The sequence below is a fragment of the Elephantulus edwardii genome, unplaced genomic scaffold (genome assembly GCF_000299155.1).
Source record: "Elephantulus edwardii isolate Elephantulus edwardi_28Jun2011 unplaced genomic scaffold, EleEdw1.0 scaffold00083, whole genome shotgun sequence".
NCBI classification, from domain to species: Eukaryota; Metazoa; Chordata; class Mammalia; order Macroscelidea; family Macroscelididae; genus Elephantulus; species Elephantulus edwardii.
Genome location: NW_006399833.1, coordinates 342,241 through 350,200, shown reverse-complemented (window position 1 = coordinate 350,200; position 7,960 = coordinate 342,241). Strand labels below are relative to the sequence as shown.

Genomic DNA, 7,960 nt, shown 5'->3' with positions numbered 1-7,960 from the left:
CAGCACTACAACTCAAAAGCATTGATTCTTCTGTAATCTTTAGTCATTGTCCAACCCTCTGAAGCATAATTAATTGGGAATATCATGGCCTGGATTAGGTGCACCTTTGTCTCTAGACAGACATAGTTGCTTTTCAGCACTCTGCAGAGGACCCAGGCAGCAGATTTTCCCAGTGCAATTAATCTTTTGATTTCCTGGTTGCTGGTGTTAAGAATGTTGACTGTAGAGCCACACAAGCTGTAATTGCTAACAACCTCAATCTCTTCTCCATCTATCATGGTGCGGCCAATTGGCCCACTGGTAAGAATCCTTTTCTTCTTGATGTTGAGCTTTAATCCATATTGAAAACTACAGTCCTTGACCTTCTAAAGCATCTCTTTAGGTCTTCTTCAGTTTCAACAAGCAAGGTGTGTCACTGGCATATTGGAGGTTGTTGATGATTCTTCCCCCAATCTTGATGCCACATTCCTCCTTATAAAGCCCTGCTTCCCAAACGATCTGTTCTGCATACAGATTGAATAGGTATGGGAACAAGAATTATCTTTGACACACTCCTTTGCTGATTTTGAACCATACAGTGTTTCCTTGCTCTGTTCTGAGGGCTGCTTCTTGGTCCAAGTATAGGTTTCACATAAGCACAGTCAAGTGTTCTGTTATTCTTATTTCCCTCAAGGTTAGCCACAGTTTGTTGTGATACACACTGTCAAATGCCTTTGCATAGTCAATGAATCACAAATAGACATTCTTCTGGTACTCTGTGCTTCCTGCCAATATCCATCTAACATTGGCAATAATGTCTCTAGTGCTACAACCTCTTCTAAATCCCGCTTTTATTTCTGTTAGTTCTCTGTTTCAGTTGTTTCTGGATCATCTTCAGAAGGATTTTGCTAGTGTATGATATTAGTGATATTGTTTGATAATTTTCACACTCTATTAGGCACCTTTTTTTTTGGAATGGTAATAAAAGGACAATGACTAATGATGATACAAAAGAACCAATGCCTTAGAGTTGTGATGCTGGAGAAGAGTCTTGAACATATCGTGGACTGCCAAAAAACCAAATAGATCTGTCTTTGGGAGGGGGAAACTGAATCTCTTCTTGGAGGCTAGGATTTTGAAGCTCAAGAGACCCTGGATGAGATTGATACAATATCTGGGGCAATGGAGGTTGGTGTGTCAAAATTAGTGAGACTAGCTCAAGACAGGGAAGGGTTCAGAGCTGCTGTACAGAGGGTCACTATACATGACAGGCGACTCAAGGCACATAACAACAGCAACATACTATATTGGTTGTTTTTATTTAATCCTCTTGTTTAGAGTCAACAAAACCTCAGGGAGGGCCTTTTTATTTAAAAGTAGGTTGCTATTATATTTTGTAGGAACTGAAATAACCTGTAGTTGCTGTGATAATGAAACTTGTGTTATTAGGATGTCAAATTACATGTTGGTTACTCATGAAGGATAGTGTCTGGTGAAGCTTCCAGTTTAGGACAGGGTTAGATGAAGAAGTGGTATCCACTTCTTAACCAATATGCCTCTGCAAACTCTATGAACGTTGAGAAACTACTATAGTTATAGAAAGGCTTCAGGATTTTTTGTTCGTAGCATTGCTATGAGTTATGCTTGCATCAGTGGCAATCAACGACAACAGATTATTGGTATTCTCAAGAGGAGAGTCTCTGAGGAGAGCTCAAATATCTATATCACAATGTGTCTTAAGTATCAAGGAGAACGTTTTTCAAAACCAAATTATGAAGTAAAAATATTCACTATATAGTGAAGGTTATGATAACAACAGTGTGTGTATAATGTGAGTCTTAGGGTAAGGTTAGGAAGGGAGTGAATGTTGGAGACATATAAGGTCCACATCTCATTATTCCTTTGTTGTTGTTGTTGTTGAATGCCATCGAGTTGAACACGACTCATAGCGATCCTATGAACAGAATACCTAAAGACTTTCTGTAACTATCATCGTTTCTCAAAATTCATAGTTTCCAGAGGTATGTTGTTTAGAAAGTGGAAGCCACTCCTGCTTCCAAACTTGTCTTAAACTGGGAGCTCCACCAAACACTGTCCACCATGGGTAATTGTTACGCCATTTGACACCTCAATGGCAGAAGGTTCAGCATCACAGCAACCACAGGATACATTAATACAGCAAATTGACAGAAGAGTGCTGTACCACTTAGAGGAATGTTTCTCAAAAATATATAAAAATCTGGACGCAGCTGACGCGCCACTCCCCATGCCACCACACTGAAACCCTGCGAGTGTTCTCGCGAGACGAGCTCGCCGAAATGGCCGCTATCGGTCAAGAAAACTTCGAGTCATTGGACCTTGCAGAATTTGCTAAGAAGCAAATTGGTGGCGCAAGCTATTTGGACAAGAATCTGGGCCTTCTGCTGAAAAGTACAGTGTAGCCACCCAGCTGCTCATTGGAGGTGTCACTGGCTGGTGCACGGGTTTCATATTCCAGAAAGTTGGAAAGTTAGCGGCAACAGCTGCGGGCGGTGGATTTTTTCTCCTTCAGATTGCAAACCACACTGGCTACATCAAGGTTGACTGGCAACGAGTAGAGAACGATATGAAGAAAGCCAAGGAGCAACTGAAAATCCGTAAGAGTAATCAGATACCTAACGAGGTCAGGAGCAAAGCTGAGGAGGTGGTATCATTTGTGAAGAAAAACGTCCTTGTGATTGGGGGATTCTTCGGAGGCTTCCTACTGGGCATGGCATCCTAAGGCACATAGCTTCACCGCCGTGGTTTCTGGATGGTTTCTCTTCCATCATTCATCAGAATGTGCCAGTTGTGGTTTTTCACCAGAAGCCTCTGAATTCCGTCATAGGACATTGAGTCTTCTCCTCCTCCTCTCCTCCCGCGCCTTCCTCCCTGCACTGACAGAGCGGAATCGAGTTCTTTTGGAACCAGTTAACTTAGTATGGGCTTAACTTGAACTTGACTGATGATGGAAGAGATAATGCGTTTGTCTCCCAGCACACTCCACATGTGGCTAGTCTAGGTCAACAAGAATGTTTCGTTCCCCTATGTACAACACAAGATAGCTTGTCAAGGAGGATGAGTCGATCCTCAAATATTGCCCCTCAGACTGGTGATTTGAGAGAGGAACAGCGAGAACAGAATGGCAGTTTGCTATTTGCTGCGTGCAAAGGAACCGAATACATGGACCTTTACATACCATGTATTTTAGTATCTTCCTGTCTAATTGCTTCTTTAGTTGGTTTTATACTACAGAAAGAGAGCTCTTATTGGGATCCTAACAAAAATGACCACATAAATATTATAATTGAAAAATTCAGAATGAACTTTTGAAGGTATTGTATTTGATGAGAAAGTTTTTAAGGAAGGAAAGAAACTGGTTGCGTATCATAGAATGGTCTAACTTAGAGAATCCATGTGGGTCATTAGGATGTTGTCACAGGATATTTGCATCTTACAGGACAGTGAACTCCATGACTATTTCAAATGTAGTAAATCACTTCAGGTGGGCTGGGAAGAAGTACAGAGATTTTTACTTTGTGGAAAAGATTGAATGTGTAAGCTTTGAAATTTGAAGTCTTCTTCCCTTTTCGTATGACCATTAAGGGATAGCCATAGCCTGAGGCATCAGTTTGATGGTTTCTTTAGTCAGGAGAGTTGTGTAATGTTTGGAACTTAATTTTTGAGTAGCAACATTCAAAGCCATTTAGAATTGGAAAAGATAGTACATAGGAAATTAATTCTTTCCACCAGATGTAATCAATCATCTGTTTCCTAATTATCTCAACTCGGGGAGTATTTTCGTTTTGTTTTTATCTTTAAATTTGTATTTTCAGGTTGGTTTTTTTCAAAATTAAAACTTTTTAGATACACAGACACTTAAAATCTTGACAAATTCATTGTAAGATCTGTGTACATGTCTTCTACCCCTTGTATCCCTTACCTGCTTGGCCACGCTTGTCTTTTTTGCTTGTTTTGCAATGAGTACCAATTGTCTATCTCAGTACTCTTGCTCTATGGGACTTATCTTCTAATAAAACTCTTTATGTTCATCTAAAATATCCCCCAAATACCAAAATATTGCTTCATCTAGTTATTTAAATATGTAAAAGGTAAAAACTCCTTTAAAAATCTTTTAGAAAAAATGATTACAATACTAAAATTATCATACCAAAAAAAGTAACAGTAATTCCTTCATGGTACTAAATATATAATAATTGCTTGAAAAAATATATAAAAATCTACTTTAAAATACAAAGGCCCCCCCATAAAGTCTTGTTGGTTTTAAACAAGAGGCTTAAATAAAAAACAGCCAATGTAATATGTTGTTGTTATGTGACACCGAGTCACCTGTGACCCATAGCGACCCTATGTACAACAGCTCTGAACTCTTCCCTGTCCTGAGCCAATACCAGTAATTTCAATACATCAATACCCATTTTCCCAGTTACTGTATCAATCCATCTCATCCAGGGTCTTCCTCTCCTGCTCTGTCCCTCCACATTTCTGAGCATGACATCCTTCTCCTGGCCACATGCCTAAAATACGTGAGACAGAGCTTCAAAATTCTAGCCTCCAAGGAGAGACTTGGTTTCCTGTCCCTCACCAAGACACACTTATTTGTTTTGTTGGCAGTCCATGGTATGGTCAAAACTCCTCATCTGCACCACAACTCAAAGGCATAGATTCTTCTTTTGTCATTCTTAGTCAATCCTTACATTTATAAATAAACAAGTTATAAACTAGTGGGGCTTTGATATATATTTTAAAACTTTTTTTCACTGACTATGTAATGGCATTTGATTGTGTGTAGCACAACAAACTGTGGCTAACTTTGAAAAGAATGGAAATCTCAGAACACTTGATTGTGCATATGTGGAACCTGTACTTGGACCAGAAACAGAGCAAGGAAATTGCATGGCTCAAAATCAGGAAAAGTGTATGTCAGAGATGCATCCTATCTCCATACCTTTTTAATCTATGTGTAGAACATGTCATCAGGGAGGCTGGGCTCTATGAGAAGAAATGTAGCATGAAGATTGGAGCAAGACTTATAAAGAACCTGCGTTATGCAGATGACACAATTTCACTTGATGAAACAGAGGAAGACCTGAGGCATTTGCTGCAGAAGGTCAAGGACTATGGTCTTCAATATGGATTGAGGTTCAACATCAAGAAAACAAGGATTCTCACCACTGGACTGATTGGCAGCATCATGGTAGACAGTACAGAGATTGAGATTGTTAACAGCTTCAGTTTGCATGGCTCCACAATCAACACTCTTGTTACATGTAGCCAGGGAGTGAAGATGAATTGCATTGGAGAAATCTCCTGTAAGGGACCTCTCTAGAGCACTGAAAGACAATGACTTCAGTCTGGAGACTAAGGTGTGCCTGATGCAGGTCATGGTCTTAACAATTATTCATTACACATCAGAAAGCTGTACAATGACTATGAATTATAGAAGGAGAATGGATGCATTTAAGTTGTGATGCTAAAGAAGAGTATTGAATAAATCATGGACTGCTAGGAGAACTAAGAGGTCCATCCTGGAGATAGTGAAACCAGGTTACTTCTTTGAGGCAAGAATTTTGAAGCTCTGTTTGACATACTTTGGTCATGTTACAAGGAAGGGCAAGTCCTTGGAGAGGGACTTATCAGAAGGGTGGAGGGACAGTGCAAGAGAGGAAGACCCTGGATGAGATGGTTTGACTCAGATAATTGGGGTAGGTATGTTAGAGACAATGAAGTTGGCTCAAGATAGCAAGATTTAAAGTTATTGTGCACTATGAGTTGCAAGTGACTCGATGGCATGTAACAATGCTTTTTGGGGGAAAAAAAATCTTCATTTAACTACATCATAAGATCCCAAGTCATTATCCATCTAGTCAGAACTAACTCGTAGCTGACCGTAAAGTGGATTTTCAGTGGCTGTATGAGAAAGTTTCCAGAGGAGCAGCTGGTGGACTTGAACTGCCTGGCTTTGAGTTGGCAGCAAATTTCTTATATATATATATCACAAATTATACTCGCATAAAAGAGGTATACCACACAATTTATAAATAATGTTGTTTGTTGTTATGTGCTATTAAGTCGCTTGCCTCCTGTGCTGTTCCTCCATCCTCCCAAACATAATGTCCCTTTCCAAGGTCTGGTCCCTCCTTAGAACATTCCTAAAGAATGTCAGACAGAGCTTGAGAATCCTTGCCTTCAAGGAGCATCCTGGTTTCACCCTCTTTAGGATGAGCCTTTTTTGTTCTGGTATTCCTTGGTATAGTCAATACTTTTCTTTAGCACCATAGCTCAAAGATATTGTATTCATTAATACAGGTACTGTGTAGTCAACTGATTTTCACAGAGTACTATCACTGATTTTTGCTGAACTTATATTTTTGTTACTGACTTATGTTTTCAAATGACAAGCAATTATAGTTCTAAGAAGAACATTAGCTGATGTTTTAACTTATATTAAAGAAAAGATAAAAATGTAAAAATAAAAAAATACTAGAACTTTATTCACTTATGTGAATGACTTTCCTGAATTGGACAATAGTTTTTGTATACAAGAAGATCACAAGGTGATGACTATATACCTCATCAATATTTCTATTTTATTCCCAATTAGTAATATTATTTCAGTGGCTGCCACAATGGGCTCTAGTCTGTCAGGAAGTATGAAGATGGCACAGGATGGGATGAGGTTCAGGCCTGCTGTTCATAGGGTTGCTATGAGTCATACTTGATGATACCTAACTACAATAATTATTAATATCATATTCTGCATTATTTGTTTTTATTTTATTCTACATTATTAATATTTTGAATTCTGCAAGGTCAATAAAACATATCTTCACTCAAAAATTTCTACTTGAAGGTTTAAAGCAGTCTTATTTATAATAGCCCAAAACTGGAAATAGTTTAAATGTTCATCAGTAGATGAATACATTAAAAAAATATGTTATATATACACAATGGCATACGATTCTGTTATCAAAAAGAATGAAGAAGTAGTACACACTACAACATGGATTAATCTTTAAAAAATTGGCCTAAGAAAAAAAAGGCAGACTCCTTTCCCTCAAAAAAGAGCAGCTGAGCTCTTCATCAATTGTGGCACCAGGGCTTCTCATAACTAATGTATGTTGTTGTTGTTATGTGCTGTCGAGTCGCTTGCGACTCACAGCGACCCTATGTACAACAGCACTAAACTCTGATATGTCCTGTGCCAATCGCACTGTCTCTGACACTCCCACCCCGATTACCCCAGTCACTGAATCAATCCACCTCATAGAGGGCCTTCCCCTCCTGTGCTGTCCCTCCACCCTACCAAGCATGATGTCTCTCTCCAAGGACCGGTCTCTCCTTACAACATGTCCAAAGTATGTTAGACCAAGCCTCAGAATCCTTGCCTCCAAGGAGCCACCCGGTTTAACACTTTCCAGGATGAATCTGTTTGTTTTCCTAGCAGTCAATGATACCCTCAATACTCTTCTCCAGCACCACAGGTCAAAGGCATCAATATTCTCCTTCTATCCTCCCTAGTCATTGTCCAACTCTCCGATGCATAACAAGTGATTGCAAAGACTACGGCCTGTATCAGATGCACCTTAGTCTCCAGAGAGAAACCATTGCTCTTCAGTACTTTGGAGAGGTCCCTAACAGCAGACTTTCCATGGCAATACGCCTTTTAATTTCCTGGCTACTAATGCCAAGAGTGTTGAGTGTGGAGCCAAGCAAACGAAAGCTGCGCACAATCTCAATCTCTTCACCATTCATACTGATGCTGTCAATTAGCCCAGTGGTGAGAATCTTCTTGACATTGAGCCTCAATCCATATTGGAGGCTGCAGTCCTTGACCCTCTGCAGCAAGCGCGTCAGGTCTTCTCAGTTTCAGCAAGTAGGGTTGTGTCATCTGCATAATACAGATTGTTGATAGATCTTCCACCAATCTTGATCCCACATT

At 39.6% G+C, this 7,960-nt stretch overlaps 1 pseudogene; it reads left to right on the top strand.

Annotated features, from left to right (window-relative positions):
- Window positions 1-2,740, top strand: part of LOC102850175 — an 8,195-nt pseudogene extending 5,455 nt beyond the window's left edge.
- The last annotated feature ends 5,220 nt before the right edge of the window (window positions 2,741-7,960 follow it).